Below are 21040 nucleotides of genomic sequence, written 5' to 3'. Positions count from 1 at the left end.
GAAACGTGCTCACACCCAGTGCGTGCCGGCCTTCCAGAAATGGGATCGATCTGCTTGCCCCAAAAGCCCCCTGGCTGTGACCTTGTGGGGCAACAGTTGCTGTCCCTGTCAGAAGAAGGTGGCTCAGAAGGCAGGACGAGGAACACGTGTCTGGCCCAGCCACATACGCACACCGAGTCTCGTGCCCACAAAATGTACTACCTGTGTGCTGAAAGCCTTCGGAGAGGCGGGGGCTGGATGGGAACCAGCACCTTGCACGAGTCCCGGAGGTGGGTTTGTCTGGCAGCTGACCCACGCACAATGCACTGGGCCTTATATTCGAGTTTGTTGCACGTTTCGCAAAAGGGATTTTTATCAAGGAAATCATCTATCACTACCTGCGTGGCTATTAGCCCCAAAGTATGACAGAGTTAGCAATCAAATGACCTACTGACCTCCCTCAAATAATCACGTTAATTTAAAAAGTAACCAAGAGACGGCATTTACCAGATACCCCTTCTCCCAAGCCCCCGAAAACCCCGGTTCTCCCTCATTCTGTCCCTCTCTGTCCTTTCTGCTCCCCTTGCACGAGTTGGAAATAAAGGGAAAGGACCTCCTAGGGTCAGAGTGGAGACTTTGCTGAAGAGCAGCCTGCTCAAAAATCGTGACAGACCCGGCCATCTGGCCATTCATGAAGCATGATTTGATGCAGCCCCAGGATCATCTGTCTGATTCAGAGAATCCTGGCAGATTGGGTGGCTGGTGTCCCCAGATGTCAGGCTCAGTTATCCGCACCCCCGGCAACCCTGATTCCCACGGAGAGCCCCTGCCCACAGGCGCCCTAGGATATGGTGGATGTTGACAACTCGTTCCCAGCATCACCTACACACCACAAGCAAGTTTTAACTGAAGCAAATCACTCCAAATCCACAAAAGGGTAAAGTTTGTGATTTTTCTATATCGTTGCGATTACCATCTGATCCAGTAAGGAGTGCACTTCTTTGGAAGTTCCAACTTCTCTGATCTGTCCCAATCGTTTGTGTTATACAACCAAAGTTCTCTACAGACTTTATTTTTGTACAATATCATTTTGTAACTTTTTACAAATAAAAACTCATTTCTATCGCTCCCTGTCCTGTACTCGCTCGTGCCTGTGGACCACAGCTAAGTCCCGCAGTCTTACCAGCCAAGCCCTGGGCTAGAGGGCTGTCCCCTTCACCACCACACAGCCCACTGGTTGGTCAGTGGCCTTGCCCATCAGCTCTCCATAACCAGTCACCACCCAAGTGAGAAAAAACTTGCCAAGTTGTTCTTCGCTTATTCAACCGATATTTATGCTTTGCCTCCACTCTGCCAGGCACTATTCAAGACACCGGCCATCCCAAAGCGGCCAAAACCGAAAATCTTTGCCCTTGTGTAGTTGATATTTTGCCCTAGTGGAGACTGACAGTATTCAAAACAGTAAAAGTAGGTGGTGATCCAGTCAATGATAAATGCTATAGAGAATACAAACAGCCTATTATAATAGAAAAAGAAATGGGACCTGCTTTAATTAGAGGTGACATTGAGGCAGGACTTAAGAAACAGGCAGTGCCTGCAAATAAGGAACGTCTTGGCAAAATCCTGAACGAGGCAAACAGGAGGGAGCCACCACGTTGCACAACTTTGGGTGACACCATCCGCCTCTGTTCTGTATGACAGTGTAGCAGACAATGATGCCGCAGCAACTCCCTGGAGTTGGTGCAAATGGTGGCCCTTAGCTTTGTGTATTCTGGTGGCAAGAAAAATGCACCAAAGAGGGGAAATGCCACTGCCCTGGGTTGGGGATGAGAGCATGCTTCCTCCTCAGATGACACACACCCCATGTTATGTCATAGGTGGCCTTGTGACTGTTGAAAGGTAGCCTTGTGTGGTGTTTTAAACCCCAAACAAAACTGACACTCTTAACACTCATGCTAAGTGTCTGCCAGCTTAAGTTTTCCAACAGACAGCATTCCGAGCAGTGCCAGGCTTTGCCCGAAATGCCCTTTCCTTCCTGACACTCACCGATCCCCTGCGCTGAGATTCCACGGTGTCTCCGGGCCCCACTGTGGGCTCCAGTGTTTAGAGTCCTTTTGCCAGGGCAGTGCTGAGGCCAGCCTCGCTTTCTGTGAGCCACATTCTGGTACGAAGTTAGTGACTTGCAAAGGGAATGCAAAGATTGTAAATTCTTGCTTGCTTCTGCTCCCTTTTCAGAGTCATTTCTCCAAAGTGCGCTCCCAGGATGGCTAATTGGATGAGATGCTCTTCAAAAAAAAAAGGAGGATGGGGCGGTTCTCTGATCAAATAAGTTTGGAAAACACTGAGATACTAACATCAAACAGTTTGTAAAGTTAAAAAGAGAAGTGTAAAACTTATCAGAGCCTTGATTACACCAACAAACACTGTGACAGTCCAGGAGGGGCATGGTGTGTGGAACTTTCCAGGTGGGTGCGGCCATGGAACTGACTGCTCCCTTGTTTGCTTTCTCATCGCACCTGCTGACCATCCCTTGAAACTACCTTGGGCTGTGTTGCCTACTTACTCCTATCAGCATCAGGACGAGCAGAGAGGGGGCTAGAAATCAGTAGAGAGACAAACTGCTGGGAAGCTCCCACAGGAAGGACACCTACACACACACACACACACACACATACATTTGGGTACTGTGGCTTCTTGCTCAACATGATTAACCAGTGGTCAGCCTTGGAAATTTCCTTTCCAAAGGGAGAATGTGAAATGAGTTTCTCTCACGTCAGAGAGAATGTGTTGAAAGCTGGGAAATTCCTAGCCATAAAAAAGAGAACTTTCACCGTGCTTACTGAAAATCCTCACCGGGCTCGAGTTGTTTTGAACCACAAGTGCTTTGGCTGCTCTGTGGTCTGGAGGGATTGCTTCCCCCTTGCAGTGGTCTTCAGAGGACATACTGCTTTTGTGGGGCTCCAGGTCCTGAATTCTTGGCGGCCAGGAACCGTGTGGGCGCACTGGATTAGGAGTCCCGTCACCAGGCTCCAAGAGTCTCGTGTTGCTTGTGCTCGTGAGATCAGCCCACACTGATTTTCTCCTGTGTGGCCAGAGCTGAGTGAAGCAAAGGTTTAAGAGAACTTTTTGAAGAGTCAATCCACTCTCAAGGTAAAGGTGGAAAATCAGAATTTCCTGAAACTATTTAGGTCTCAAAAACAGAAAGCACCCCCCCCCCCCCGCCTTCACATGGGAAGTCCTACTTGGGTGGAGGCTGATTTGCTATCTGACCCCAGAATCACAGGGAGGAGGGAGCCCAAGATGTCATACTGTCCACCTCAGAGCACAATGGCGGGGGGGGTGGGAGGGGTGTCAGCCACAGGCTCTGGGGCTTTTTTCCATCAGGTAATGAAATGTCTGAACCCGGAGTGTCTTCTTGGGACACCTCTTTCTTAACAGAACTGTTACTGCGATCCCATGCAACAGTTAACTCAACTTTAGTCTCATCACATCCTGAATGAAATTAACACCAAATACCGCCAAGTCATCCCTGAAAAAAAACAGGCAGTTGGGGAAATAAAGGGAAAGTGCCCACTGACTCATGTATGACAACCCGTGCACCTTCACATCCTGGCCCCGTGGCAGGTGAGGGTAACAGTGATAAGAACGCAGATGGGGTGGAGGATGTGTGGGGACAGGTGCACAGAGAGTGCTGGAATGTCCTGGCCAGCAGCAGGTGAGGAGAAAACCTGAAAGGAAAAGGAATCAGGGAGAGTTAGAGAATAGGGCAGCCAGGTCATTTGAATTTCTGATAAACGTGCAATTTCTCAGTATAACTCTGTCTTTATGCAAGATTTGGGACTTGCGATATTTGGGACATACTTACATGAAAATGGTTACTCGTTGTTTATCTGCAATTGAGCTGGGCACCCTCTATTTTAGCTTGCTACCCCTGGCAAGAGAAAGCGACATTTGAGCTGAGCTTTGAGGATGAGCATTAATCTGTCAGGTGGACAAGGGCAAGGGCTGGGGGTGGGATGAGGGACAGACGTCCCAGGCTGAAGGAACAGTGTGACCCAAAAGGACAGAAGGGCACCGTACATTCAAGGAGCCGTGAGCAGGGCAGTGGGCTCAGGGCTGACTTAGCCGTTAGGCACAGCAGACGCCATGGCTAGGGGCCACAAGACTTTTAGAGGGCCCTTTACTTAAATAACAATGTTAATATTTTTAAATCAGAAGAAAAATTGAATAGAACAGTATTGAATATATAATAACAAATCCGGTCTGGATTATATCCTCTTTATGAAACAATGTGGTCATATAATTTTTAATATTTTTGGTGGAGAAGGGGCCCACAAAGGCAAAAGCGCCTGGGATTCACAAAAGTACCACAGCCCTGGGTGCACTGCTAATAACGGACTTGCCGTGTCCTCTGCCTACAGTTTCTCACCCTCTCATCCACCCTGGTCGTGAACATCATAACTAGCACCTGGTAAGAACTTTTTATGTATATTATCTCATTCAGTCTTCACAACCACAAGGACAAAAACCCTCTTCCCACCCTTCGAGTTACATTGGCTTCTCAAGATATTTGCATTTGCATCCCACTCAGGGAAACAAATCTAAGGGCAGGCCAGCAACATTCCAAGAACCATTGACCCCCTTGGAGAAGACAACGTTGAGTCAGGCGACCCTGAGCATACTGGCAGCAAGGAGACAACAATGGAGGGAAGAACTGGTCAGACAGAAGGCGAGAAAGCTAGAGAGAAGATATAAGGCTCCACGAAATGAGAGAGCCAGCAGAGTTGAGCCATGACAAATAAGGATGAGGTTTTTAAACACGTGGAATAGATTACTTTAAGTAGGGAAACACTTTAAAGTGGTACATGTAAGGGATTTTAACCCACTTCTGGCTATGTGCCTGGGTTTCATTCATTCAATGAATTATTAAGCATCTATCTCCTATCAGGGGAGGATATAAAGATAAAAACATACTAAGATAAGGCCCTCAAGTGGCCCCCAGATCAGAGGGACAGAAATAGATTTTACAAATACATGATGAGGACAATGATAAGGACAACACAGTGCTATGGGAGCTTCAAGGACAGACGATAAATCCAGATGAGTTTGGCGGGTGGGGAAAGGTATCAGGGATAGTAGCTTCCTAGAGGTGGATGCCTCAATGTACTATTAAAGAATAAGTAAGAATTTTCCAGACTGGAATTGGGGGAAGAGAGGGCATTCCACACAGAAGAGACTTGAGAGCTGGTAGCAAAGCCAACAAGAATAGAAACAGCCTGGTGTACTTTTGGCTTGGAAGGTGGAGAAGGGTCAAGGCCAGAGCTTTGGAAAGCAGGACTAATGAGCCTTCCTGGGAAAGAGAGGGAAGGAAGCAGTGAGGCTAGGGGTGGTGAGGGGTGGGGGGACAGAGAGCTCTCCCTCTGTTGGGCTCCAGCTCTGCCTCCACTCTCGGGAAAGGATACTTTGACCTCCATGCCTGACTTCACCCTTTCAGACCCTCTGCCTCCCCAAACCCTGGTCTGAGCCCCATTCTCTCAAAGCCTTGTCTGTACTGCTTTCATTCTCCCATAAAAAGCCCTCCAGAGACAGCTACTTTCCACAGGGGACTCAATGGGACCAAAAAGACTTCCAGACCAACACTTCCCAAACTGGCCAGTTGAACTCTAAGAAAGTATTCATGCATATAAGGGTTTCTTGATTTTAAAAATATGAGGAAATGCTGCATATTTTGGTTCCACCTCAGAAAGAGATAGTACATATTATTAGCATATTAAACAAGGCCCTGAGAAGGCCTGCAGAGGAAAACCTGCATAATTTTGTTTAACCCAGCATTTCACAATCTTATTAGACCAAGGAGCATTTGGTGACACCTCTAATAGAAGTGTTCTGCTGGACACAACTTGGGAAATAGTCCTAGAAACAAAGGGATGATTCTTTAATGGAAGAATTGCAGATGTCAGATAGTAAGTTATTTCTGTGCAGGGGGATCTTCCCAGCCCACCATCAGTATAAGGCACTTTTGGCCTAAAGGACCTAACAAATGGCCACCACATTTTCCTACATGCATCAGTTGGACTGACTCAGTAAGCAGCCCAACTCAACCACGTTCTCCTTTCTTCCTGAGCTTGAGCTGAGGTAACCAGCATCCTCCCCTGTCCTCACTCTCCACCCACCTTCTATCCTAACCCCATCTGGCCAACCCTGCCATAGCTCACAATTGCTGGGCTCTAAGATACTCCAAGGGGTTCTAATTCATGCTACACACACCAAATAATTACAAATTCACCAAATAGTTACAAACCCCTTCCACTCCTGGTTACTTGTTAAGATTACATATTTGGGTTCCCTTGTGGTTGACTGAGGCCAGTGACTGACCAAAGAGCATGAGCAGAAGTGGCATGTGTTTCTTTTTCTGAGCCTGACATTTAAATGCTGTTATGAGAGGCACCTGGGTGGCTCAGTCGGTTAAGCATCTGACTTGGGATCAGGTCATGATCTCATAGTTCGTGAGTTTGAGCCCCGCATCAGGGTCTGTGCTGACAGTTCAGAGCCTGCAGCCTGCCTTGGATTCTGTGTCTCCTCCTCTCTCTACCTCTCCCCTACTCACATTCTGTCTCTCTCTTAAAAATAAATAAACATTAAAAATTTTTTAATTAAAAAAAAACAATAAATCCTGTTATGAGACCCTCAAGAGTCTCTTTCTTTTCCTGTAGGATGGCAACCAGAAGCATTCAAGATGGTGGTTGTTCTGTCAATGTGGGGTAAGTATGATGGACAGAGCCACTCTGCCAACCCACAACAGACATGCGTGGTAAACGAGGAATATCCCATTGTTTTTTGAGCCACTGAGATGTGGAAGTTGTTTGTTACCACAGCATATCTTAGCCTATCCTGACAGAGCAAGCTTTTATCATGATGAGGCATATTGTGGGCCATGAAGAGAAAGAGAGCAGTCAGCAGAGGCAGGAAGAGTAGCCAGTGTGAAAGCTCAAAGGGATAGGGGAGTGGTAGGAAATAAAGTTGAGGAGGTAATCAAGGGCCAGATCATGTAGAATCTTTGGGGCATTGTAGGGATTTAGGATTTTATCCTGAATCAGGCAGGAAGCCATCAGGAGGTTTTAAGAAGATGGGTGACAGACGGGATCCGGTTTGTGATGTTAAAGGATTGTTCTAGATGCTGTGTGGAGTACAGACCATGGAGGAACAAAAGTAAGACGCAGGGAGACTGGAGAGGTCACTGCAATAATGTACATGGGTGATGGTGGTGACTTGGACCAGGGTCAGCAATGGTGGTGCTGGGAGGACTTGCTTAGGGTCTGGGAGTGAGGGGCCGAGAGAACAGGATTGAAGATGTAATCAGAATGACACCGAGCCTGAAGCCAATGCAGTGGCACCTCTAAGAAGACCAAGCTGTACATGCCTCATGAGGGGGAGGGTTGGAGTGTCATTCTGGACCTTTTCTGCCAGGAAAGTCACCAAGTAAGAAGAGAGCTGCTCCCTCCTGACATCCTAACTTTGTGTAAGGCAAGAGCTAGTGCAGGGGCAGGGCTCTGAGAGAGTCTGCCAGTCCCTGAGGTCTGGAATGCCATTAAAAGTGTGTATGCCAGGCCAGTTGGCGCCTGGCCAGGATGAATCTGCCACTGCTCCCTCTGACAATGTTTAGCATAAAATAAAAAATATGGCTTTCAAATGATACCACAAGGAAGATTCTTGAGCAAATATGGCCAAAGCTGCCCTGCAGAATGTTCTCAGAGGCAGGGATTCCATCCACCTCTAGCCTTCTTTTTCCATCTGGTCCTTCCCAGCCTTGCACTGAGGTCCAGCTGGACAATTGCTTTGGCCTCCTCACCTTCCAAACCTTCCCTTTCAACTCCATTCACGGCTTCCAAATTCATCTTCTACACCTCACCCTCCTATTCAAAATTCCTCTCTACCTGCCTGCTGCCAGCCAAATCCCTCAAACTGCCAATCAGAGACCCCACAATTTCTTCCAAACAAATATTTTCTGTAGTTGTTGTCTTTATGTCCCCCAAATCTTCCTTTTTAACTTAACCTCTACCCTTCAGTCACTATGGATGACCTACAGAACCTCAACATACACACTGAGCTTCCTACACTTTCCACAGCTGGCCCCTTGCCCAGGTCTTTCTCTCTGCCGGGAATATGCCGCCTTCTCTTCAGTGCACCAGATTCTCCCCAGCTGGTGTTCATCACCCACTTCACTATGGTCCTGCGGCCAAGCTTCTCATGTGTGGATCACGCTGATGGCATGGGCCCCCTTTCTTGTGTGTATGTGTGCACTAATCTCAGGTTCTCTGCTACGTTGAGGGCTCCTTGAGTGCTTGGGCCACATCTGGATCATCTTTGAATCCTGAAGAGCCCTGAGCATATGCTCTCACATGGAACAGAAACTCAACTCAAGCTGCCTTAAACAATGAAAGGGAAGCGATTGTCTCATGCACCTGTGGAAAGTCCTGAGGTGGATCTGGTGCAGAACAAGCTAGATCCAGGCTATCAATTAACACCATGTGGAAGATCCCCCCTCAACCACTTCACTGTTTTCCATTGTGTTGGCCTCATTCTCAGACTGTCCTTCCCCCACGTGGTGGCAAAGATGTCCAGTGGAAGTTACAGGCTTAGGTCCCACTCTCTTAGATACCCAGTAGAAAGAATAGCAAGAGTGAGGTAGGGTTTTTTTGGGGGGAGGGGGCACTTGAGCAGGGGAAGGAGCAGAGGGAGAGGGAGAGAGAGAATCTTAAGCAGGCTCCACGCCCAACACAGAACCCCACTTGGGGCTTGTTCTCACAACCATGAGATCATGACCTGAGTCAAAATCAAGAGTTGGATGCTTATTGGACTGAGCCACCCAGGTGCCCCATGTAGTGAGTTTCTTATTTGATAATTCCATCAAGGATCTTGGAGGAGATTCTGACTGGCCAACTAGAGCCAGAGCCAGATGCCAATGTGTCAACTGATCACTATAGCCAGAGGGATGGATAACTCTGTCCTGGCCTAGGACATGTGTTTACGTTTGGTGCCAGCTGGTAGGCTGACTTCACTAAACTGTATGGGCTAAGAACATGGGAGGTCAGATGCTGTGAAGGAAATATAGGTGCTGTGACCTGAAGGAGGAATGAGGGATGCTGAGAAGGCAAAAACGACAGATGTCCATGACAGTCATTTTCTGTGATAGCACATTCCAGCAAACAATTTGGCACCTCTTTTTTCAGATTGATTTTGACAACCATCTGCTCAAAGAAATTAAGGTTTCCATCTTGGCTTATGTGCTTGGCCATAACAGCAAGTTCATATGACAATTCAAACAGAACAACAGGGAGTAGGGGGAATTAGTTAGGAAATAACTGGAAGAAATATGAGTATTGGTACTTCAATCTTTTTTACAAAAAAATGGAATATTGGATGGGTGTATGGATGGATGGATGCACAGAGGAAGGAAGGAAGGAAGGAAGGAAGGAAGGAAGGAAGGAAGGAAGGAAGGAAGGAAGGAAGGAAGGAAGGAAAGAAGGAAGGAACTGTTATATTTATTTGATTGTGCCATTTGTCAGATTAAAACCCTGTTATAATGGGCCCCATTAGAAAGTTCAAAGAAGGTTCAGTTAATAGAAAACCCTATCGCAATGGTTTAAATAGGGGCTTATTTATCTCACACAACTGAGTGTTTATGGATATGTACATGGTGTGTGCCACAGGAGTAATTTTTGCAGGCAGATCTACCAATGGATATTAAAATTAGTGGGCATATGGTTGAGAAAAGGATACTTATATTATCTCAAAGTATCTATTCCAAGATATTTATTAATTACAAAGGGACAAATAGTAAATTTACATTGGAGAAACTCAGCAGACCCCACCTTAACCAAGTGATCAGGGCTAAGATTACCAGTAATAAGACATACTGATATCATGCTCCCTGATATAAATGAGAAGAATACAACATCACTTCTTTTATTTTTGCCAAAAATGCAAAGCCTCAATCTAGCCTTGAGAAACCATCAAAATCAAATTGAAGAACGTTCTACAAAATAATTGACCAGAAATGTTCAAAAGTGTCACGTACAAGAGAGACAAGTAAAGACAGAAGAATTGTTCCCAGCCTGGGGGAGACTAAGGACATATGACAACTAAATTCAGGTGGGATCTTGGGTTGGATCCTGGAACAGAAAAAAAAAAACATTCATAGAAAAACTGGGGAAATCTCTCTTAATAAGACCTGTAGTTTCATTAATAGTATTGTACCAGAATTAATTCCACAGGTTTCATTATTGCACGCAGTTATGGAAGATGTTAGCATTAGGGGCAGCTGGGTGAAGGATACAAGGGAACTCTCCTCTTATTATTTTGACAACTTTTCTGTCAGTCTAGAATTATTTCAAACTTTAAAGTTAAAAAAGAAAACTGTGTGTCGGTTCTTACTAAACTTATAGACCAGTGGTCACCACAATGCAAAGATTTATAGGATTAGGGCTCAAGTTATACAGATAAGTGATCTTATAGTATGGAGGAAGGAGCACACACTATGGCCTTGATACTTGTGATGTCTCTAGGTTTAGGCAAATTGTGGCACTTGTGCTAGACCTTGAAAGCATGGGCCAAGGGGTGAGAGGACTTCCATAAGGGACCCCAACTGAGCAAAGATACAGAAGTGTGAATTAATGCACATGGCATGTTCTGAAGGCTGCCCAAACTTCTTCCCAGGCGAAGAAATGGACTTTGGGCTCTCACTTGGAATTAGCATTCTGGAATTTCAGGACATGGAATTGGCTGTGGGACACAGAAAAATTGGGGGGAAAGACAGCATCTTTGGAGAAAGTGTTTTGGAAAAATACATACTGGATATATTTCTGTGTTCAAACACACATTAAAAATAAGAATGAAGTCTGAGACTAAAAGCCAGAGTACACATGTTAGGAGAGAGCTTTTAAGGGCACCACGCTGATTTAGACCAGGATATTGCAGGGCGAATATTCCTTTAGAGGACCAATGAATGATGTGGAGTCAGCTGAGGAGTTGTACTTATCTCAGTCTCATGTCAACCAGACTTCCAAACTTCCTCCAACGTCAGTGTGCACACAGAACACCCAGGGATCTTGTTAAAATGCAGATTCTGATTCAGTAGTCTGGGGTGGAGCCTAAGATTCTGCATTTCTAACAAGCTCCCAGGTGATGCCAGTGCGGCCAGTCCTCAAACGTTGCTTTGGATAGCAACGATACCGACCACTGGAGATGTCTGAGCTGCAGAAAGACAGCGAAGACAATAGAGAGCTGAAATATGTCCAACACATCTGTGCAGGTTCTGAATACCTTCCTGGCTTTCATGTACAGATAAATAGTCATAAGCAGAGTTAACATGGAAAGCTGAACAATTTGTCTGAAAAGCCCTATCAGGCAAGTAGCATCAGTTTGAAGAGCAGGTGGTATCTGCCCTCTGGGAACACAGAATCCAGAGGTGAAGCCACGATGCATCTATAACACTGACTATTTTAACCAGTCCATTGAGCCCAGCCCTGAACTACAGACGGATGGCACAGGACCTCTCAGGGGCAGCAGAGAACCAGCCAGGTGAAGACTCCCTTACGACAACCTCACTGCCACCAATGCCTCTGGCCTGGTATGGCCTGGCTGTGCAGTACGTCCAGCAAGCTGAGCTCTTTCTCATCCCTTCTTCTGTCATCGCATATCAAGTCTCCTTACATACCCTTAACCCTTCTCAGCTCAAACATCCCATTACCCAAGAAAAGACCTTCCAGCCTTCCCACCAAAATGCACCACCATATGCAAAAATTCAGGAGTTGGGAGGTAAGGAAAATACCCTTTGACCTCTCCGAGGGACGTATACACTGCTCTTCTACAGGATAGAAGTGATTTCTACCTCCTCTACTTATCAGGCAAGTCAGGAACACCATGGGCTTCTTGCCTAAACAATCAGATTCTGTTCTACCAAATGAGCAGAGTAATGAGTGCTTCCTGCCCACATTGTGGTGACCAAAACACGACCTTTGCCCTCAAGATGTTCCTGGTCAATGGGGAAAGAAGGTCAAGATAACACTGAATCCGGTGCCAAAGGCTGCAGGAACTCAAAGGAGGAATGCCCTATGGACGGTAGGTGCTGGAAAACTGAGAGATACACCCTGAATAAGGGAATCTGGTGGCTTCCTCCTGAAGCCCCACCTTCTCCATAAAAGACACCTTAGTGTCTACGTCTCCATGTGGACTGTCAAGACCTTTGGCTCATGGAACTTCCCTGCTATTAGGTGCAGACTCTGTAGCAAATCCTGAAAACCAATTCAGTTCAGCCTCACATGGCACACCGTCTCTGCATTCCCCGTAGTTGGAGTCTTCCTTACAACTGCCTTGTTTCTCCCTAGGTCTCTAAATCATGGCCCCCAGATCTTCCTAAGCCCCTTTACTCTGAGTCTTAGTGTTCACTCACTGCCCTGGCTTCAGGGCCCCTACCCAGAGCATGAATCCTGCACCCTGTCAGCCCCAGCACTGCCCTACCCCTTCCTCACCACGCTCCCCACTTTCTGAGCAGCTAGGACAAGAATGCCCCCACCCTGTCCCCACCCACCCACCATTGTCCCCAGCATTTGTTTGATCCTCTTCTCATACTGGCTGGTTTGGGGGAACACTTTCCCCCTTCTGCACCCAGATCCTAGTATTTTAAGTCTGTGTCCACTGACATCAGCTGAGGATCAACTATTAGATGGTTGTTTTCTATAAACCCAAACTCATCCCTCGGGTATCTGATGGATAATGTTTTTGAGGTTCATCCACATTGTAGCAGATTTCAGAACTTCATCCCTTCTTATGGCTGACTGATATTCCTTTGTATGTATATGCCATAATCTGTCTATTCATCTGTTGATGGACATTTGGGTTGTTGCTGCTTTGGGCTGTTACAAATAATACCGCTGTGAACATGTGGGTACAGGTTTCTTTGTGGATGCTTTCATTTCTCTTGCGTATACATGTAGGTATGGAATTGCTGGGTCATGGAGTAAAAGTTGAACTTTGTGAGAAACCACCACCGCAGCTGCACCATTTTACTCTCCCTTCCTACCATTGTCATTATCAATATTATAGCAGCTAATATTTATTGGGTGCACAATGGACCAGACACCATGTTCTAAGACAATAGTATGAAGTTGATACTGAAGGAAACCAGAATATGTCACCCCCAAATGGCCCTCTTTGATATAAAAATTATTTTGAGCTAATGGCAATTAAGAAGAAACAAACTCAGGGGCGCCTGGGTAGCTCAGTCGGTTAAGCGTCCGACTTCGGCTCAGGTCACAATCTCGCGGTATGTGAGTTCGAGCCCCGCGTCGGGCTCTGTGCTGACTGCTCAGAGCCTGGAGCCTGTTTCAGATTCTGCGTCTCCCTCTCTCTCTGACCCTCCCCCGTGCATGCTCTGTCTCTCTCTGTCTCAAAAATAAATAAATGTTAAAAAAAAAATTTTTTTTAAAAAAAAAAAAAAAAAGAAGAAACAAACTCAGACAAAACTCCTCTTTTTCTGCCTCAAGGCAATATATAAATTCTCCTTTTACTGGGACAGGTTCTTATCAGCCCAGAGGTGGCCCCAGAGGAACCTGAAAATAAATCTTACTCCATCAGTTCCCTCCCATATACTTACCTCCCACAGGCTGCCGTGATGCCTAACACTGCCGTCCTTTGTCCTGTCATTTCTCCAAAGATTTCCAGTTCTTTGTTGAAGATGCCAGATAAGCCAAATTTCTGAGCCACTGCTTTGAGTTACTTTTTGTTCCATTTTCTCCTGCGTGGTATGTGTTGCACATGTTAATAAACTGTTTGTTTATCTCTTGTTAATCTTTTTTTTCCCCTTGTTAATCTTTTTGTTTAAGAATCACAGCTGAGGGGCTCCAAGGTAGCTCAGTCGGTTGAGCACCCAACTCTTGGTTTCAGTTCAGGTCATGATCCCGGGGTCGTGGGATGGCACCCTGAGTCAGGCTCCATGCTGAGCATGGAGTCTGGTTAAGATATTCATTCTCTCTCTCTCTCTCTCTCTCTCTCTCTCTCTCTCTCTCTCTCTCAAATATATAAATAAATAAGAATCACAGCTGAAACCTAAGATGGGTAGAAGTTAAGTTCAGCCTTCCCTATAGTATCATCATTGTCTTCATTTTATGGATGGGAAATTGTAACACAGTGACTTTCCCAAGATCACACAGGTAGGATGTGGTGCAGCCTGCCTTGGAATACTTAGAAAGCATGAATCAAGTCCAGAGTAGAGGTAGCACTTGGGGCACAGAGGTAGGGGAGTTACAGGATGGGCCCATAAAGGAAGGGACCCTAAGCTACATCTTGGAAGATGAGTGGGCATCTGCCAGTAGATGTGGGCGAAGAACGTGAGGTCTCAGGGCAGCAGAGAGAACTGAGTGAGCAAAGGCACTGTGCTTTGTGTGCATGAATGTGAGGTGCTGTATCTCCAGCACCTACCTGGTGCCTGGCACAGAGCAGGTACATGGTAACATGTGCTGAGTGAAGATGTTAGAAGGGTGAAGTAAGAGAGAAAGCTGGAGAGCTGGACAGTGTCCAGATCAAAGGGAGCTTTGCCCACCTTAGTGAAGAGTATGTACCTTATTGTGTGGGTAACGTGAAGACTTTTGAGGGCAGCATCATAATTATACGTGTGCCACAGAAAGACCACGGCAGCAACAGTGTGGAGTATGGCTCAGAGTAGATCTGTGTAGAGGCAGGGAGCCCAGTTAGGAGGCGACAGCAATAGCCCAGGAGAAGGATGCGGATGAAGGTCTGAACCAAGGCAATAATGCACAGGATGGGAAGGAGAGAAGACTAGCACGATGAATGGAAAGAAAAAAATAATCTGCCAGCTGGGTAACAGATTGGATTTCAGGGCAGAGGGGGAAGGGAGAAGGTGGGATTGTGACTCATTTCTAGGTTGATGTTTGGGTGATGGGACCGATGGAGGGCGGGCACTGGTGGGCACAGTAGATGCCAATGCCTGGTGATGCGTTCTCCACATTGGCTGTGGTGTATGCAGTCTGCATAGGAATAGGAAGGTGATTGGTAGATGGCTGAGTCCCAAGTTCAGGAGAGAAGGAAGGGGATAGAGAATTAAGGGTTGTCAGTACCCAGGTCATCACTGACACCCCTGGCTGGATGAAATGCCAGGGATATGGGCAGAAGCAGGGAAAGAGGGGCATGGAGACACAGAGCCCTGCAATTGGGCTGGACCTACCACTACCACTGTACCTTCCCCAATCCACTTAGACACTTACAGCTTGGTTCCTTTTTCTCAATAATGAACTAACCTAAGCTAGTCAGAATTCAATTTTCCAGTCCAGATCCCACCTTCCTTTCTACCCCCTGCCCTCACACATGTAGTCACATCATCACTTGCTTTCTTTTCCTTTACACATAGAAGATATTTCAAGGAGGGGTGCCTGGGTGGCACAGTCGGTTAAGCATCCACCTCTTGATTTTTGGCTCAGTTCAAGATCACACAGATCAAGCCCTACATTGGGTTCTGTGCCGATGGCTTGGAGCCTGTTTGTGACTCTGTATCTCCTTCTCTCTGCCCCTCCCCTGCTTGTGCTCTCTCTCTCTCTCAAAATAAATAAAAACTTAAAAATAAATTAAAAATAAAAGAAGATATTTCAAGGAATATGTGGGTGCAATTTCTTTGCCATCCTGGGCATCTCATTCATTAACTTGAATTCATCATTTTCAGGCATTGGGGAATATCTGACTACAAGATTCTGTGGAAGAGAGAAAGCTTTCTTTTGCTTAGAAGAAAGGATGTGCCCCTCAAAACGGAATTTGGTGGTAGTGGGAAGAGAGCAGATGCAGGTATGGGCAGCGCCCTCGCAAGGAACAGAAGCCCTGGCCTGGGGACTCAGTGCCCCTTGGGCCCTGGTGGCAGGGCTGACTCAGATTCTCTTCCCCAGACAACTAACTGTCTCTCTCTCCCCAGTCAGACATTCGATGCCTCTGACTCTGCTCGGTTCCGTCTGCCTGCTGCAAGGAGGGACCGAGCTGGCTCTGCCAGTGAGGGATTCCAAACCTTGCCATGGTGATTTCGCGCTGGAAATGAACTAATCCACCTTCTGCTTTCATCTCCGTCTTGGGAGCTTGGGGAGGGTGGGTCTGCCCCTGGACTTGCCCTTGATCTGTGGACAAAATGCAGTGACACAGCCTGTGGGCTAAGTCTCAGCCCTTGGACCTGGGAAAGGGCCTTGACTTCTGCCTGCCTGAGAAGCCGCTGGGGAGCAGACAGCCCTCCCCGGAATGACCTGGGCCCAACCCTTTTTTTTTTTTTAACTTGGTCTCTCTACTTTGATCACCTGTCACCTCTTTCTGCAAACACTCCTCCTTGCTCCTGAGTCTGCCATGAAATTTTAATTTAAATGTTAATAATGAAAAATCATTCTCACTTTATATTTCCCAGTTTAACTTTTTAAAGGATGGTGTTTTTAGACTTTGACTTTCAGCCTGGGAGAAAGGGTACTCATAAAATAACAGTGTTCACAGCTCAGTTAAGTTCCTTAAAGCACCATTTCTGGATATATTTTGTGAAGTTACAGTTTATAAAAACAAAACCTCCAAACGGCTTTAAGAACGAAACCATTTTCAGATTAGCAATCAGATTAACTTATAAACATTTTCCCCTATTTATTTAATGTTCCCCATCCAAATGGAGAATGTAGTTTGTGCAGAAATGTGTTGATGCTGCTGTGGGAAGGGGAGCTTCCGGGGCCCTGCTGGCCCTTGTTTTTCCCCCCATTTCAGCTCCCCTGACTCTTGCCATGAGCAAGCAGACACATGCACGATGGGCATGGCACATGGGGACTCACATAAAACTAGGAGGCAGCCAACAAGACTGTAGCTAAAATATAATCCACATCAGCTGCAAAAGTGATTTCCCCCTACCTTTTTTTTTTTTTTTTAAGTAGGGTTCATGTACAGCATGGAGCCCAGTGTAGGGCTTGAACTCACAAGCCTGAGATCAAGACCTGAGCTGAGATCAAGAGTTGGACACTTAACTGACTGAGCCACCCAGGTGTTCCCCAAAACTGCAACCCCTTTTAACCACAACCCCAGGGCTCATTTTGCCCTTCTGACAACTCCCTATGCCTTTTCCACCCAAAGGTTGGCCTTTTCTGACGGTGTTCTTCTCAACCTTGTTGCTCCAGCATACCTTTGCTATTAGGACAAATAGTATTAATGCAGTGCCTTCCGTTTCCTCTGTACCCTAAAGGCACTACCTCATTCAATCCTGAACAAAGTTAGGAAGAGGCCAGGAGCAACCACATTTTACAGCGAAAATCCTAAAGCTCAGATGGGCGCCTGTGTGGCTCAGTTGGTTAAGTGACTCTTGACTTCGGCTCAGGTCATGATCTCCTGGTCAGTCGTCTGACACGGCGCCACGCTAGACGTGAAGCCTGCTTAAGATTCTCTTTCCCTCTGCTCCTTTCCCGCTCCCAACCCCCTCTCTCTCAAAACAAAACACCTAAGGCTCAGGGACTTTCCTATTAACCTGGTTAGGGGCACCCAGTTGCTAAGCAGCAGAGCCAGGGTCTAGCCCACGAGAGGCTGACTCCACAGCACAAGCACACTCTTCCCATCTCGCCCTCTGACACTAGGCAGCTTCACCTGAAAGACGGAAAGGTGGGTTACAGATGTCACATCCCCCAAATGAGCAAGGAAGAGAACAAAGAAAACTTTTTCTTCGCTTACAGCCGTGGCTCTCTGGCCAATATATATCTTACCAGAAATGGAAGTGCCCAATTATTTATTTGTAAGAAGTGCAGAGTAGTACAGTAGGAAAAACATTCACCCAAGAACCAGGAGCTCTGGGACTCAGGCTTTTGCGCTCGTAAGTTGGGTTGACCTTGAGTATAGGTGTAAATCAATCACACCCTCTGTTCTTGTTTCTTCCTCTGTCAAGGGAGGGTAAACAATGCTTACCCTACCGTCTTCTCCAGGTGGCTCTGAGGATCAATGAGGTGATCAAAGCAAAAATTATAAAATGTCCTACAAATCATGTATAAATACACGTTTTTGTATGGATGTATTTACGCCTGACAAAAGAACATTTTGGGATCACTGAATGCATTTCTTAGCTCTGTTCTTGGGCACAACGTTCGATTTCTCTCGGCCTCAGTTTCCCCATCTGTAAAATACGGCCATGAGGTTCATTGAACCCTAAACTTCTTTCCAGCTCTGACCTGCAGCAGATTGATGGCTCTTGCTGATTCCTACCGTGCCTTCCAACCAGCCCTTGGTGACTAAGAGAACCCAGAGATGGAGTTCCCTTGCCCAGAACCATCTGCTCTCTCAGCCAAGAGGAGGCTGGATATTACACAGCAAAGGTGTCTCCAAGGAAGTTGAATTGCAAAAAAACAGCAGAATTAAGTTCAGAGAGGAATCATAAAGTTTGTCCCCTCCACAGTGTTTATCAATGGACATTATGCACCACATGGTATGCTGGGAATAAGACAGGGTTGAAGGAACAGTCCAGATCAGGAGACAGACTTTAAATATTTTCCCAGGCAATTATTTAATTGGAGTTGTGACATAGAATAAGACTGTTGATCAGGAGATTATATAATGGAGCAGAGGGGTCTCAGAAGGATTTCCCAAGGAAGTGGGAGGAGGGTCTCAAAGGAGGGTCTGGACTTGGGAGAGGGTTAAGAAAAGGTTAAAGGATGTTCCACACAGAAGGAACATCCGATGCAAAGGTCTTTCGAGGAGGAAAGTTCTTGATATATTTGAGTTGCTGAAAATAAGTTGATTTGGCTGTAATGCTGGTAATGGTGGGGAGAGTGGCATGGTTCCAGATACGGACAGGCACAGATCATTCAGGGTCTTAGAGCTCAAGATGAGAAATTTGGGCTTTATCCTAAGATCACAGAGATGCCACTGGAAGGTTTTAAGCTAGAGGATACTTTCCAAGCAATTGTCCAGAAGGGAAGCAGCAAGTCGACTAGAGGGGTGTAGGAGCGGGTACACCCACACCAGTCAAGAGGTTGGTGAAGTGGTCAAAGCCAAGAGTGGACAGGATGGTGGCCACAGAGGTAGAGAACTGTAGAAGGAGCTGAGAGATACTTAAGAGGTGGAATGCTTGGGATGTGATCATTGATTGAGGGTAGTGGGGGGAGATACAGGGGGGTAATTTATATATACTATACATTCTAATCCACTGGGGCTGCTGGGACCATGAATTCCAATTTCCAGATAAAGAAGGTCTCTGAGAGGCCGAGGGACTTGCCCAGATTGAAGAGCTGAAAAATTAGGTTCCCAGAACTCTCAGCTCTTACGTCATAATTATTTCAGGTATGTAAAGGCTCTTGTCCCAAGTGACTCATTCTAGGTGCTATCATTACTTCACAGAAAACTCAATGAAGGTCTGATGTCATGTGTACTGAATTCCAACCACACCACGGCAAAGCCCATATGATGAGAAGGGACCAGAGTGAGCAAGTGACATCATGGGCCAAATAGAGCCACTACTCAAACGTGCACTGCAGGCTCCCTACACAATCCCTAATTATAGTTCCTGAGGAAGTGCTGTACAATAACACACTGTACAGAAGCCAATGGATCATTGTCAGTGGGCCAGACGGTCTTTTTAATCTGGGTTGATATTTGGAAGATAATGTGCAACAAGCTCAATGAGGTTTTTGTGGTGGGCTTTTGGCTGAACAGGTCATAAATCTTAAACGTTCCAGAGAAAGGCCTGTCCAGCTTGTGAGTGAACAGGCTCTTCTAAACTTTGGAATTACAAGTATGCCTGACCTTAAAGCCTTCTCTCCTCATGTCCCAAAGAAAGGGAACACAAAGAGGTCACAAAGTTCACGTAAATATGTGTGTATCCTACACGCAACGCGACGTTCACCTACCGCTGCTCCTCCAGCTGCATTGACCCAACGTGGTCTGGCCAAGACAAACAGGGATTTCGTTCCAACTCTTCTGGGTTTAATGACGATAGTTGAGTAACTTCCCTGAAGTCCCCAAACCATAAGAGGCAGGGTCTGGAAACTGCGTGTCTCCAAGCTGAGGGTCATACTGTCTCATAACCACTCTGAGCCTCTGGTTCCTCGTGCACATTGAGATGGTCTCTGCCTTGCAGCTCAGCTGTGACTGTCAATACCTGGAAAGTGTCTCACACAGGGCATGGATCGTGGCAAAAGTTCAGCAAATGATCTCTACTAATCCCAGGACGGTGGCAAGAGAGTACATGAAACATTCAAAATGAAATTAAAATGAATGTAAATTATACAAATAGTACACTCTGATTTACCCAGAATGACGGAGACTGACATTTGAGCATCGCATGTACATCGGAGCTGTTATTTAACATAAAGTAATAACACATTTCCCGTTCAGCGGCTAAAATTTGACTGGGAATATTTGCTTCACTGTGCTCCCCCTGTGTGACTCATTCATTCATGATTCCCCAAGTCCTTTAAGGTCTTGCTACACTTGTGATCCTTGAAAGCAGCACAGTTTTGGAAAATGCGCATAATGATGCCAATGCTGTTTCCCGCCTAGGCTGGATTTTGCCTTCCGTTAGTTGATAAACATATATTACTCTTACTGGATTTATTTGCGCCAGACACAGTGCTAGATGCTGGCTCTGCAGACAAATGGAAAGTATGGTCACTGGCATCGCGTAGTTTCCGTTCTAGTGGGGCGGAAGGCCTGGGGGCCCCAGGTCAGATGTGGCGTACTAAGAGCTACAAAAGCAGTAAATTCCGCCTGTGGGAATTCATAACTGAACCCCACCAGGATTTAGTCCCACTGAGTTCCAGTTCGGAGAGACGCAGAGGAGAGGCGAAGCTGGCCTCCTTGCAGCTGACGCAGACCCGGCGAGGGCGGCCTGTTCTCCTCACCTCACCCTACTCTCCTTAGCGTATCACTTTCTATCACCCTATCCTTAGCTCCTGCCACCCAGAAATTTTTCTCCAGATGGGAGGACTGGCAATCAGCTCCCCTCCCTTGTGTAATCGAATATCTCACCCTGAAGATATGCTCAGACTCTCTGGCCTGCACTCAG

Source organism: Neofelis nebulosa, chromosome 1 (genome assembly GCF_028018385.1).
Source record: "Neofelis nebulosa isolate mNeoNeb1 chromosome 1, mNeoNeb1.pri, whole genome shotgun sequence".
In the NCBI taxonomy this organism is placed as follows: Eukaryota; Metazoa; Chordata; class Mammalia; order Carnivora; family Felidae; genus Neofelis; species Neofelis nebulosa.
The sequence above is the reverse complement of the archived record's forward strand: the minus strand, read 5'-3'. Positions refer to the sequence as shown.